General features: G+C 37.9%; 2 pseudogenes; both read left to right on the top strand.

Annotated features, from left to right (window-relative positions):
- Positions 1-410: 410 nt before the first annotated feature.
- Positions 411-4,584, top strand: LOC101614812 (annotated as a pseudogene).
- A 4,993-nt stretch (positions 4,585-9,577) lies between these two features.
- LOC101614533 lies at positions 9,578-10,195 on the top strand (annotated as a pseudogene).
- Positions 10,196-15,820: the final 5,625 nt, after the last annotated feature.

The raw sequence follows: 15,820 nt of genomic DNA, 5'->3' as shown, positions 1-15,820 counted from the left end.
CAGCTTATTTAATAGGGAGGAGGCTTCTAGCACAGTCCATCTTGATTAATCAATGTCATGCAGCCCAAACATGTGATGTCTATAGCACTAAGTTGTTCTTACATTCTGTCATTGCCTCTGCCATGGAAGGGGCACTTTAGATGTAAGATGTTGATATTTCTTAACTTGTGACAGTTATTTCATAAGTCAATCCACCACATTTATATTTGAATTTATGATGATTATTCACAAAAACTGTATTCATTATTCCTAACTGCTTTCTGAGAAGTGAAAATAAGTGAAAGCACAGAATACTCAAAATTCGATCAGACTGCTGTCAAGCCCATCATAAGGAACATTGAAGAAGAATGGGTAGAAATATTGTAAGAGCCACAGAGCATGTGGGAATATTCTGAGGCCAAGTACCTAAGATGCAAGGAGGCCTTCATGAACCCACAGTAAATACCAAGAACACCACTGAAGAGGGCCCTCAGTGGAAGGGCAGTGGGGATGGAGGGGTGAGGGGACCTAAAATCTAATGATTTTGTAAAATAAAAATAAAATTTAAAAATAGGAAACCAATTTTTCTTCAAATTTCATTTTATCATTTTTTCTTACTGTTGTGTAGAGTTCCATTGTGTAGAAATACCACATCTTAATTATCCAGTCTTCTAGTGATGGACATCTGGATTGATTCCAGCTCTTAGCTATTATGAATTGAGTGGCTATAAACATGGTTGAGCAAATCTCTTTATACTGAGGTTTAAAGGTTTTAGGGTACATGACCAGTAAGGGAATAACTGAGTCTGTTAGTAACTCTATAGTCAGCTTTTTTAGGAGTCTCCATATTGCTTTCCAAAGTGGTTGTACCATCTTACATTCCCAACAAGAGTGGATGAGGGTTCCTATTTTTCAACATCCTCACCAGAATTTATTTTCATTTGATATTTTGATGTTTGCTATTCTTACTGGTATAAGGTAGAATCTCATAGTTGTTTTAATTTGCATTTCCCTGATGATTAGACATACCCAGCAAGCATCTCAAGGACTAGACATGAGGATGGGTGGGGAGGGAGGGGAGAGCAAGAGAAGGGGTGGGAGATATAAATCTGGACCCAAACGACAATGGTTCCATAAAATTATACATCCTAAAGGGCAGACCAAATGGTTGAACCTTCAACGGTCCCTTAGAGGGAACACCTGAGCCACAAGGCTCTGGAGAAGGTACAATGAAGACTGACCTTAATCTTCTATAGCCTCTTTTTCTCTTCTCTCTAACCCTTTTGTATTAGTTATCTTTTTCTTCCTTCTCTTAGTGGGCACTGACCTGTAACTCCAAGTACCCACAGGTGGCTATCATCCTCAGTGAGCTTTTTATCAGAGAGACCTACAAGGGTTCCTAAGAGAAAGAAAGATTTCTGTGCGAGTGCTTGATGACCCACCAAAGGTTAGTGGTAAGACCCTACTCATGAAGACACCATATGTGGTTGACATATAAAATGGAATGACATGGCTGGAAGCTGGAAAAATTTCAGTCCACAGACTGTTAGCATGTCTAGTGCCAGAAGGTGCTACATGGGTGACTGAGGGAAAATGACCAATATCTGTCCAAGCAACTCATGGTCTAACCTACTTAGCAGCATGTAACCTGTTGTGATGCTCACACAAGTGCAATAGTGGTGCACAGCCATGGTGGGAAACCAAGTGCTCTTGATTTGGCTGACTGTTCCCCTTAGTGGAAAGTGACCCATAGCTGGAGTTGGGAAACTTGTCAGAACCATAACCAAATGTGAGCTTGCTCTCCATTATCAAGCTACCACCAATCATGGGCTACAGGAGGGCCTATACCTATTAAATTCTCCATTAAAAAAAGGGGGGGATTATCCTATTTGTCTGGTGCTAACTTTACTCTCCATTGGGGAATCTGCTTCTCTTTTGCTGATAGACACAGATCCAAAAGAGAGAACCAACCCATCATACCTCAAAAGGTCGTCAGGCAAAACTAAGAATAATTGGTGAAACAAGCAAGGGTGCTGTTTTCTTGATGATCCAGGTATCAGCACAGGGTGAAGGAGATAGACATAGAGAACAATCAACTCCTACCAAATCAGATATCCAGAGACACAGAGGCTCCCAACACCTCATCACTGAAGCAGACCCCAAATGAAACCAACATGGCTCAGGGAAATTTTGCAGAAGAGGTGGCAGGAAGAATGTTAGAGCCACATGTTAGGTCATGATATTCAGAGACATTTCTCCTACCCATAACTGTAGGCTAACTCCACAGAGCATAACCCATGTGCCTCAACACGGAGGGACCATGGGGAGGGTGTAGGACATGGATGAGCCTAACAATGGTACCAAATTGACTGTAAACACTGCATACAAAATTAATTAGCAAAAAAATTAAAAAATGAATTTTGGAAGACAAAAACAAATTAAAAAATGAAAAGAAAGGAAATTGCAAGTAAGAAAGTAGAAAAAATGTGGAATACTTGGAAAGAAGAGTTTTAGTAAGGGTGAGTAGTTATAAGACAAGATACTAGTGGTGAATATGGTTGACATGATACATATATATGCATGAAATTGTCAAATACATAATAAAAATAAATAAAAAGAAAAAGTCTGAACATTAAAATGGTGCATACAGCCAAATCAATGCAAAAAGAGTCATGATTCAGCCTATGACATTTCAGCTTACACTGCATGACATAGCAACAAAACAAAACAGTATTGTCACAAATATACACTGACAAAGAATCTCATTCAGTTTCATTATGTGGACTGGACAGACCATGATGTTCCTTGTTCATTTGATTCTACTCTTGACATGATAAGCTTACTGAGGAATTACCAATAACATTAAGACTTGCCTATACGAATTCACTGCAGTGCAGGCTGTGGAAGAACCAGTGACATTTGTGTGATCAACTACATGTGGAACTTACTCAAAGCTGGGAAAATACCAAAGGATTTTAATGTGTTGAACTTAGTATGGGAAATGAGAATACAAAGGTATTCTGCAGCATAAAGAAAAGAGAAATATGAGCTTGTTCACAGAGCCTTTTCCCAGCTTTTTGAAAAACAGCTACAACTATATGAAATTTGTGGAAGTTAGGACGTTGCTGATAGAAATGAAATTACTATTGAGAATATGGCCAGCACCATAGATACTGAAGAACAAGATTCTCCTCCAAAACTATGAAGAACTTGTAGTTGCCTTGAAGAAAGGGATGCTAAGAAATGCTGTAACCACTAGAACCTCATCCAGTGCCACCCATCTTGACACCTTCTCCCTCTCTAGCCTTTCTACCAGCCATTGCTGTGTAGTAGGATAATGACAGGTAGACCGAAAGCCAGTGTTGCATATGGTTTCTTCAGAACAGCATCCAACAAATGTCAACAAAAGAGTCACACCTTACAGGGAAAAATAAATCACCTATTAAGCAGATAGATACAAAGATGGAGCAGAATCTAAATTTTGAGATTAAGAAAGTCCCTTGCAAGAGAGAAGAAAAAGTTTTGATGGGAACATGCCCTTGAATAGGGAACACACAATCAAAATAAAGTTTTCATCTTGCATAACTGATAAAATCTGTAAGTCACTGGAGTCAAGTTCCGGCAACATGAGCACTGAGAAAGTTCCTCGAAATGCCTGCGTGGATTGCATTGCAGCCCAGTCACACAACACTCCTGCTACTTTTCCAGAAGAATTGCAGCGGAATATAGATGCCTCCACCTCTAGACAGCTTTCCTCTCGATAAGAAAGGGCAAGTGACTGGTCATTTTGTGGACCTGAAAATGCCACATTCATTTCTGATTCGTCTGAAGGCAAATCCCCAGATAATCATTCTCCAGTCATAAAAACTGGAAGTTTAACACTGAACCCTACAACAGAAGTTGCAAACCATGTGGGGGTTCATTATAACAGTTCTCCTCTACTGAAAGCACCTCTTTTTTATTTTTATTTTTTTTTTATTGACAACTTCCATAATTTTAAACAATATCCCATGGCAATTCCTTCTGTTCCCACACTTTCCCCTTTGAAACTACATTCTCCATAGTTTTACTAATCCTCTTCACTCTGATGACTCACATGAAAGGAACTCTGATGGTGCTATGACTAAGAATCAAACTAGTATTTCAAATGCAAGTGCCACTGTTTTTGCTTCTCCAGTACTGAAAGCATTTCTACTAGAAAAGTATTGCCAATTAATGTCCATTGCTGGACAAGGTTTGGCAGAATACATTCAGGTATGGAAAAAGATGTTCATGTTAATGAAGATTTACCTCCTTCTCCTCCTGAACAAACGAACTGCATCTTTTGTATTAACAAGTGAACATATACCTACACAATCTGAATGGAGTAAACTTCAAAGTCAGGAATGAACAAAGAGAGTCCAAAGCCTTGATAACCTCTGCAAATGAAGAGTGTGATCATCCAGCAGGAACTATTCACATCGAGACTTTGGCAGAATGTCCATCTGCTGTCGTGATGGGAATGATCAAGTAACAGAAAGTGTAACCGAGGCCACAGATGCTGGCTTTGGTAATTGCTATGGAAAACCCTGAGGGCCAAGCGACCCACCTTCAGAATGGATGTGACTCAGGGGGTTGACAGACACTTTAAGTTATACTGGAAAATTCAAGTGTCCCCAAAAGCCAGATTTATAGTATAGTAGTCCATTTTCAAAATGTGGAACTAACAGCAGTGTGAATTTTTACGTTAATGTTTTGTGATGGGGCCATATATTTGCCTTATACAACACTTAGGAAAAAGTATTACATATGGTTTATTTTGTAACTTCAAATATTATTGCCTTAATATCTCTTAATCATGTTATACACTGCTGGTAGTCCTGTTCATATAGTAATAGTTTTATGAAAAATTGAGTTTAAGGACTGTATGGAAAGTGTAAGAGAAAAGCAAAAGAGAACACCAGACTTGATTTCTACAGACAAGACTGTTTTATTGAGAGAAAACAGTGAGGGGCTTCAGCTTTCCCATGAGATGGAGGTTGAAGCACTGGGCCAGGTTGTGGTGTAAGCTTATAAGGAGGATCCTAAGAAAAACAGACTGGACCAGGTGCAGTTGATAAGAAAATTGTAGCTGTTTGTATCCTTGTTCAGAATAGGCTTCTTCAGCCAGGAATGTCTAAGGGAGGACACTCAGATGGTCTCTGGTGCTTCAAGGCCATCTAAGATAAGGGAAGTACATCAATCAGGGAAGGGTGCCACACTTCTTTATTGCCCAAAAACTTTAGGGAGAGTTATTAAATCTTTACTTCCCTTTAGGAAGGCTACTAACTCTTCAATGACCACTCCTCCACTATTTTAGTATGTAAAAATTATTTTGTATATGTACAGGGCAAGTCAATATATAATTTGGTAGAGTTATGGTAATAGAATATTATTAAGAGAAGATGTAAGAAATTTCTGCATTTATAAATCTTTGTGTACCTTGTTTGTAAATATATTTGGCCTGAAGTCTTAGGAACTTGTTTCTGAATTTTAAGATTTCTGGATTCATGCAGCCAGTGTTGCAGGTTATCAGAAAAAAAGATTGCCATACTAATACATTTTGTAAATTGTAAGCAAAAACATTGTTTTTGTATTATCTACTGTCTAATTGTTCATACTAATGGTTCTTGTTTTCATCTAGTCATGGAGATTCAGTAAGTGCCTTGGAACCATATTGAATTCTCTTAGCTCATGTGTGTTACTTTGATATTTGAATTCAACTGGGATTAGAAGACTATCCAAACATATGCATATTCCAGGACATTTTACCTGCCATTTAAAAATGAAGCAAGGTCTGGAGAAATGGGCTAGTCCTTAAGGCTCTTACCTGGGAAGCTTGAGGACTACATAAACCATAATCCACTTTAGTCTTCAGATTCTATTTGATAAAATTCTTAACCTTTGAGTTGATGGGCCTTAGTACTCTGTTAGTAAACTCTCCAAAGGTCTCACCAGATGAACTGAGAGTCAAGAGGATGGTGGGTCAGACACAGAGAATGGCAATGCATGGCTATAGGACAGGTAGTCCAAGGTATTTTGACTCATCCTACAACATTTCAACTCACCATGACCACCAGTGATCCAGCAGTGCACTGAATGCTGTTTGAAGTAGATACAACACTTTAAAGAATCTCAGTTCACACCTAAATACCTAAATAGCTATTTGTCTCTTTGCTCTGTCAAAGTTCTTAACATAAGCAAATTAGAGAAATAAGGGCTTATATCAGCTACAGTTTGAGATTACTGGTCATTTTGTCAGAAGGCATGGCAACAGGAGCCTGGAGTCTGGTCACTGGTGTCAACATCCTGGAAGCAGACAGCAATGCATGCATGTGCTCAGCTCACTTTATACTTTTTATTCAGCCCAGCACAAAAAAGAACTAAATTAATTACAAACATGTTACTATTTCAGGATTTATCTTGTCTTTAAGTTGTCATTTTAAAAATGTTTATATTTTTATTTATATGAGAAAGAGAGGGGGACAGGCAGAGAGGCAGAGAGAGAGAAAGAGAGAGAGAGAGGGAGAGAATGGACATGCCATGGCCTCCAGTCACTGCAAAAGAACTCCAGATGTATGTGCCACCCTGTGCCTCTGGCTTATGTATATCCTGGAGAATTGCAGGTAAACACCTTAACTGCTAAGCCATCCTTCCAGAACCAAGTTATCATTTTTTTAAATTAATTAATTAATTAATTAATTTATTTGAGAGCGACAGACACAGAGAGAAAGACAGATAGAGGGAGAGAGAGAGAATGGGTGCTCCAGGGCTTCCAGCCTCTGCAAACGAACTCCAGACGCGTGCGCCCCCTTGTGCATCTGGCTAACGTGGGACCTGGGGAACCTAGCCTCGAACCGGGGTCCTTAGGCTTCACAGGCAAGCTCTTAACCGCTAAGCCATCTCTCCAGTCCTAAGTTGTCATTTTAAAAAAATATTTTATTTACTTATTTATTTGAGAGAGAGAGAGAGGAAGAGGCAGAGAGAAAGAAAGAATGGGAATGTCAGGGCCTCCAGCCTCTTCAAATGAACTACAGATGTATATGCTCCCTGTGCATCTGGCTTACGTGGGTCCTGGGAAATTGAACCAGGGTCCTTAGGCTTCTCAGGTAAATGCCTTAACCACTAAGCCATTTACTCAGCCCAGTTGCCATTTTTTTATTAAATAAAAATGTTAATTATACCTAACAGAAGCAGCATTGTACAAGTGTTGCATACCTATGAAGGAGGTGAAATTCACAAACCAGAATGAAGAATCAAGCCATTTCTATAGTGCTGAGGTGTTTATCAGCTTCTGAAGTTTCATTTCACCTGATGAATGATGGAACAGTAGTCTATGCAAAATATATGAAAATATGGAGGTTATAGAAGGTTGCTATAAGACAAATTATACTATAAACAATTTTAATTGTAAAATAAGTAGCACACAGAATACAAAGTATACTAAATATGAAAATTTGACATGGCTATTGCTTTAATGAAAACATTTTACTGACAAAACTGTACTTTTTAGTTTGAAAATTTGATTGGTGAAAATTTTACCATTCCAACCTTGAAAATGTCATTAACAAAATAACTACATGTACCTATCAAAAATTCTTTCCTTCTACTCTAGTAAAATGCCTTGATAAGTTTTCTATCTAAGCATTCTATGTATAAATCAATCAACTGTTTGTGTCATTTTAAATATATGCACATATATTTAATTTAGTGCATCACAAAGAAGACAATTTGGTCTCACTACTCATTGCTGGCCTTCTACAGAAAAGAACAACAAACCTTCTGCTAAAATAGTCCAAGGTTTTGGTACTTGAAAGCATGGTACAAAATATTACTTGGAAATTGGCCCCTGAGGAGGACAAAATATTCTGTGAGGTTTAGTGACCTTAAATGAGGCTTCTTATAATTACCAGGGACAGAGAGAGGCAAGGCTCACTCTGCTCTGCATATAATCACAGGAGCTCTCTGAGATTTTAGAAAGCCACACCTACCTGGAAACTTTCCATTTGTCCAAAAACTGAGTACAATTTCTAGGGAGAAATAATTCTAGGGAGAAATGAATATATAAAATTATGAAAATAATAGTCTCAAGGAATACAAATAGTAAAATGAAGAAAGTTTCAGATCCTTAAATGGATTTCCTATTTTATTTGTAAGAAAAATTGGGAGTTGAAAAATTTGAGAAATTTGATATTAGAAGAATTTTTCTAGCAATCACACTAACTTTGGCTTAAGTAAGTATTTAAAAACTAGAAGAAATTGAAATAAGTTAAAACAAAAGAGGTTGAGTAAAAGTATATATACCATTTGCCATCTTCTCAAGTAATGACAGGATTTATAAGAACTGAAATGTGGAGTTCATGGAATGAAATTCTAAAAGTTAACAATCATATTTTCACAGAGTAGTTTTAGAAGACATTTGACTTAGAATTATCATGAAATGGAAATACCAATATTAATTAATGGATGCATCCAACATACCCTGTAAAAGTCTGGTGAATATTGTTACTTTATTTTGTTTCTACTTTGGATGTCTCTAATTTTCTTTTCTTTTCTTTTCTTTCTTTTTTTTTTTTTTGTTTGTTTGTTTGTTTGTTTTTGGAGGGAGGGTTTCACTCTAGTTGACCTGGAATTCACCTTGTATTCTCAGGGTGGCCTCAAACTACTGGCGGTTCTCCTACCTCTGCCTCCTGAGTACTGGGATTAAAGGCTTGTGCCACCATGCCCGGCTCTAATTCTTATATTAATGTTTCCAGAGAAATATTAAGGAGTTTAACCTACTCTATCTTAGTACAACTATAATTTAATTTAGCATATAATTCCTGGAAAATAGAGATATTTTTAAAAATTAATTGGCATTTCAAAGAAATTAGTAAATTAAAAGTTTTATTTTTCTAAATCTGTTCATGATATGCTAGCATCATTGGTTCAGGTTTATAGAATTAATAATACATATAAATTCAGGATTATGAGTTAAACTGCATTAGTTGATTCTTCTTCAATCTTTCATCATTTGAAATGAGTAGATAATTTTACGATCAACAGTATAGAATTTCACGTAGATTGTATTCATAAAAGAAGATATTTAGGGATGGAGAGATGGCTTAGCGGTTAAGCGCTTGCCTGTGAAGCCTAAGAACCCGGGTTTGAGGCTCGGTTCCCCAGGTCCCATGTTAGCCAGATGCACAAGCGGGCGCATGCATCTGGAGTTCGTTTGCAGAGGCTGGAAGCCCCTGCGCGCCCATTCTCTCTCTCTCCCTCTATCTGTCTTTCTCTCTATGTCTGTCGCTCTCAAATAAATAAATATATAAAAAGAAAAAAAAAAGAAGATATTTAGAATAGCACAATGTTGAATGAAAATATGCCATACTTTATCATATTCAAATGTAATTTTATACCTACATCTATTTTTGCATCTATTTTTTCTTTAATAGCTATGCAGGGTAAATGTAGTATTTGTGAGTCAACCAAACAAATTATAAAAATACTGTCATGTATATATGAGTACAGGTTTGTTTGAAGTCACTCAATGCAATTATTGACTTCTGTTTCTCAATGCTTTAGGACAGCTCACCTCACTATGTATACTTGAAATGACACAAACGTGGCTAACCTCATCCTGCTGGTACTGACAGATTCCAAGGAGATGCAGCTCTTCCTCTCCATGTTCTTTCTTCTGATACACCTGGTTACTGTATTGGAGAGTGTAGTCATGATATTACTCATTCACATACATGTCCAGCTTCATACTCCCATGTATTTCCTTCTCACCCATCTGTCATTTCTCAACCTCAGTTACTCAACTGTCATTACCCCTAAAACCTGACAGATACTGTTGATTTCCTCCACACATAGCTCCTTCATGGCTGATTGACACAAATGTTCTACTTGTTCTCTTGGCTGCTACTAAATGCATTCTCCTCTCCTCCATGGCCTATGATCACTATGTAGCTATCTGCAATCCTCTATCCAATCACTGTGTCTACAAGACTCTGTTGTGTCCTCCTCACAGTGTCCTATGTGATTGGAGCAATGGATTCCACTGTCTCTGTGCTTTGCATGAGCACAGTGAAATCCTGCAATTCCAATGTCATCCATCATTTTTTCTTGTGACACCTCTCCAAGTTTAGCCCTGTCCTACAGTGACACTCATGACGTTGAAATAGTGATGTTTGTTTCTGCTGGTTCTACTCTTTGACAGAAGTCTGTCTTATTTTGTGGACCACATAAGTATCTCTTGATCATCAGCTTAACAATCATTACAATCAATTTCAAATGCTGGGAGTTACAAGCCAGGGCCAAATATTGTAGGGATAGATTTCCCCCCACCCTCTCCAGGCCCCTTCTTACCAGATGATCCCTCCATGCTTCTATTGAGTGCTTTATCTTTTAATCTGCTATCTGGGAGGAAGTTTTCTAGGGTATCAATGCATTTTGGATTTCATTTTGTGTATATCTCACCCTGTTCTCCCATTTTCACCCCCCAAATCCTTCCATCCCTCTTATCATTCCCTTGAGTTGATTGTCACATATGCCTGCAATTCAAGCTGTACCAGGCTGAACCACAGATGATGGAGAACATATGGTCTTTGTCTCTCTGTGTTTGTGTAAGTTTGCTTAGTATGGCCTATTCCAAGTCTGCTCATTTTTCTGCAAATTCATTGTTTCATTTTTCTTTACAGCTGAATAGAATTCGGCTGTGTATATGTTCCACATCTTCATTTGTCAAACAACTGGCATCTGTGTTGATTTCAGTTCTTAGCTATTGTGATTTCAGCAGCTATACACATAGTTGGGCAGATATCTCTGAAAAAAAAAAAAAGTAAGGGTTATCTCATTTGTCTAGTGATAACTTACTCTCCACTGGAAAATCTGCTTCTCTTTTACAAATAGATGTAGTTCCTAAGGAGAGAGCCACCCCATCATACCTCAAAAGGGCCCTGGCTGAAACTAAGAATAAATGGTGAAACAAGCCAGGGTGCTGTTTTCCTGATGAACCGGATACCAGCACAAGAAGGAAGGAGACCAACACAGAGAAAAATCAACTCCTACCAAATCAGATATCCAGAGACCCAGAGGCCCCCAACACCTCATCACTGAACCACACCAAAAATGAACCCAACATGGCTAGGGGAAATTTTGCAGAAGACGGAGCAGAAAAAAATGTGAGAGCCTCACATTGGGTCATCATACGCAGACACATTTATCCTACCCATAACTGTGTGCTAACTCCAGAATGCATGACCCATATCCCTCAACAAGGAGGGGCTGGGAGAGGGTGTAGGACATGAATGAGCCTAACAATGGTACCAAATTGACTGTATTCGCTGAGTACAAAACTAATTAATAAAAAAATTAAAAATAGTAAAAATAAAAGAGTGTAGCCTTTAGGGTAGATGCCCCTGGAGGAATGGCTGGGTCAGTTAGTAGCTCTACTTTCATGTTTTTCAGGAGTCTCCATGTTGATTTCCATAATGGTTGTACAAGTTTGCACTCTCACCAGCAGTGAATGAGGGTTTCTCTTTCCTCACTTCCTCACCACATATATGGTCTACTGATTTTTTTTAATTTATTTATTGGGGGGGGATGGAGAGAGAGAGAGAGAACTGGCATACCAGGAACTCCAGCCATTTCAAATGAATTCCAGATGCAGGCACCACCTTGAGCATCTGGCTGATGTGGGTCCTTGGGAATCAAACCTGGGTCCTTTGGCCTTTCAGGCAAGCACCTTATCCACTAAGCCATCTCTCAAGTCCATCAGTTAATTTTTTTAATGATTGCCATCCTTTCTGGAGTAATGTAGAAGCTCATAATTGTTTTAGCTTACATTTCCCTGATGATTAAGGATGTTGAACATTACCTTAGGAATTGTCAGTTATGTTTCTTTCCTTGATACTTCCTTATTCAGTTCTCTGCCCCACATGTTCGAGTGGATTGTTTGACTTTTTATACATTAGTTTTATTGAGTTCTTTGCAGAGATATTGTACCTTTGTCAGTGGCATAGCTGATGAATATATTCTCCCATTATTTGGGTAGTCTGTTGGCTCTGTGTATTGTACATTTGTCTGTACAGAACCTTTTAAGTTTCATGAGGTCCCACTGGCTGAGTCATTGTTTAATTTTATGGGCTACTTGGGTATTTTTCAGGAAGTCATTCCCTACTTTTATATAGTGAAGAGTTCCCTCTATTTCTTTATCCAGTAGCTTGAGAGTTTCAGGTCCTATATTGAGTTCTTCTTCTTCTTCTTTTTTTTTTTTTTTTGGTTTTTCAAGGCAGGGTCTCACTCTAGTCCAGGCTCACTATGGAGTCTCAGGGTGGCTTTGAATTCATGGCTATCCTCCTACCTCTGCCTCCAGTGTGCTGGAATTAAAGATGTGTGCCACCATGCCTGGATTCCTATATTGACTTCTTTAATCCATTTGGACTTGATTTTTATTTGCCCATCTCTCTCTCTTATTCTTCGCTTTCACATTACATTAGTTTTTACAATCTGGTACTTTATTTTTTTTTAATCTTTTCCTCTTTTTGTGTGTACTTTTGAATGTATGAGAACTTTTTTTAAAACTAGAATAGGGTCTCAGTGAGTGTGCTTAATAAGTTTGCTTTATAGATGATGAATATGGAGCACATAGTAACTTAATAAGGTTGCTTTCAGTTGCAACCCTTTTCCTGAAAGATACATAAAGTCCTTTATATTTATGGATGAAAATGCTATTTTTTGTACACACCATGTTTTCTAATTCATGCTCAGTTTTGGGCACCTAGTTATTATCCATAACCTAACTATTGTTAATGATGCTGCAATACACATTCATATTCATGAATTTGTGTTATTCATTCAGTTGCAGTCCTTCAGGTAAATAACCAGGAGTTGTAAACCTCATTCAAATGGAAAGTGCATTTCAATTTTTTTGGTGGGGGCGATGGGGGGAGAACCACTACAATGATATTTGTAAATGATAAGGTAGTTCCATTTCCATCAGCATTGTCTAAGGGTTTCATTCTGTCTACATCCACACCAGCATTTGTAGTTTGTGTTCTTTTTTTTTTTTTTTTTAAATTTTTATTAACATTTTCCATGATTATAAAATATATCCCATGGTAATTCCCTCCCTCCCCACCCCCACACTTTCCCGTTTGAAATTCCATTCTCAATCATATTACCTCCCCATTACAATCATTGTAATTACATATATACAATATCAGCCTATTAAGTATCCTCCTCCCTTCCTTTCTCCACCCTTTATGTCTCCTTTTCAACTTACTGGCCTCTGCTACTAAGTATTTTCATTCTCACACAGAAGCCCAGTCATCTGTAGCTAGGATCCCCATATGAGGGAGAACATGTGGCGCTTGGCTTTCTGGGCCTGGGTTACCTGACTTAGTATAATATTTTCCAGGTCCATCCATTTTTCTGCAAATTTCATAACTTCATTTTTCTTTACCGCTGAGTAGAACTCCATTGTATAAATGTACCACATCTTCATTATCCACTCATCTGTTGAGGGACATCTAGGCTGGTTCCATTTCCCAGCTATTATAAATTGAGCAGCAATAAACATGGTTGAGCATGTACTTCTAAGGAAATGAGATGAGTCCTTTGGATATATGCCTAGGAGTGCTATAGCTGGGTCATATGGTAGATCAATCTCTAGCTGCTTTAGGAACCTCCACACTGTTTTCCACAATGGCTGGACCAGATTGCATTCCCACCAGCAGTGCAGAAGGGTTCCTTTTTTTCCACATCCCCGCCAACATTTATGATCATTTGTTTTCATGATGGTGGCCAATCTGACAGGAGTGAGATGGAATCTCAATGTAGTTTTAATCTGCATTTCCCTGATGACTAGTGACGTAGAACATTTTTTTAGGTGCTTATATGCCATTCGTATTTCTTCCTTTGAGAACTCTCTATTTAGCTCCATAGCCCATTTTTTGATTGGCTTGTTTGATTCCTTATTAGTTAACTTTTTGAGTTCTTTGTATATCCTAGATATTAATCCTCTATCAGATATATAGCTGGCGAAGATTTTTTCCCATTCTGTAGGTTGCCTCTTTGCTTTTTTCACTGTGTCCTTTGCGGTGCAAAATCTTTGTAATTTCATTAGGTCCCAGTGGTTAATCTGTGGTTTTATTGCCTGAGCAATTGGGGTTGTATTCAGAAAGTCTTTGCCAAGACCAATATGTTGGAGGGTTTCCCCTACTTTTTCCTCTAGCAGTTTCAAAGTTTCCGGTCTGATGTTAAGGTCTTTAATCCATTTGGACTTAATTCTTGTGCATGGCGAGAGAGAAGAATCTATTTTCATCCTTCTGCAGATATTTATCCAGTTTTCAAAACACCATTTGCTGAAGAGGCTGTCTCTTCTCCAATGAGTATTTTTGGCATTTTTATCGAATATCAGGTGGCTATAGCTACTTGGGCTTACATCTGGGTCCTCTATTCTGTTCCACTGATCTACGTCTGTTTTTGTGCCAGTACCATGCTGTTTTTGTTACTATGGCTCTGTAGTATAGGTTAAAATCAGGTATGGTGATACCACCAGCCTCTTTTTTGTTGCTCAGTATTATTTTAGATATTCGAGGTTTTTTATGATTCCAAATGAATTTTTGGATTGTTTTTTCTATTTCCATGAAGAAAGCCTTTGGAATTTTGATAGGGATTGCATTAAATGTGTAGATTGCTTTAGGTAAGATTGCCATTTTCACGATATTGATTCTTCCAAGCCAGGAACAAGGGATGTTTCTCCACTTTCTAGTGTCTTCTGCAATTTCTCGCTTGAGTGTCTTAAAGTTCTCATTGTATAGATTCTTTACTTCCTTAGTTAGGTTTATTCCAAGGTATTTTATTTTTTTTTGATGCAATTGTGAATGGGAGTGATTCTCTGATTTCATCCTCTGTGTGTTTGTTGTTAGCATATACGAAGGCTACTGATTTCTGTGTATTTATTTTGTATCCTGCTACATTGCTGTAGGTTTTGATCAGCTCTAACAGCTTGCTAGTAGAGTCTTTAGGGTCCTTTATGTATAGAATCATGTCATCTGCAAATAATGATAACTTGATTTCTTCCTTTCCAATTTGTATCCCTTTTATGTGTGTCTCTTGCCTTATTGCTATGGCTAAGACTTCCAAAACTATATTAAATAGAAGTGGAGACAGTGGACACCCTTGTCTTGTTCCTGATTTTAGTGGAAAAGCTTCCAGTTTTTCCCCATTTAGTAATATGTTGGCTGTAGGCTTGTCATAAATAGCCTTTATTATATTGAGATATGTTCCTTCTATTCCCAGTCTCTGTAGGACTTTTATCATGAAGGGATGTTGGATTTTGTCAAATGCTTTCTCTGCATCTAATGAGATGATCATGTGATTTTTGTCCTTCAACCCATTTATGTAATGTATTACATTTATAGATTTGCGTATGTTGAACCATCCCTGCATCTCTGGGATAAAGCCTACTTGGTCAGGGTGAATGATCTTTTTGATATACTCTTGTATTCTGTTTGCCAATATTTTGTTGAGAATTTTTGCATCTATGTTCATGAGGGAGATTGGTCTGTAATTTTCTTTTTTTGTTCTATCTTTGCCTGGTTTTGGTATCGGGTGATGCTGGCCTCATTGAAGGAGTTTGGTAGGATTCCTTCTTTTTCTATTTCCTGGAAAAGCTTAAGAAGCAATGGTGTTAGCTCTTCCTTAAAAGTCTGGTAAAATTCAGCAGTGAAACCATCCGGGCCTGGGCTTTTTTTAGTTGGGAGATAATTGATAACTGCTCGGATCTCCATGTTTGTTATAGGTCTATTTAAGTGATTAATCTCATTTTGATTTA

Source organism: Jaculus jaculus, chromosome 1 (assembly GCF_020740685.1).
Source record: "Jaculus jaculus isolate mJacJac1 chromosome 1, mJacJac1.mat.Y.cur, whole genome shotgun sequence".
Classification (NCBI taxonomy): Eukaryota; Metazoa; Chordata; class Mammalia; order Rodentia; family Dipodidae; genus Jaculus; species Jaculus jaculus.
Note: the sequence above shows the minus strand (reverse complement) of the source record. Positions and strands in the feature narration are given on the sequence as shown.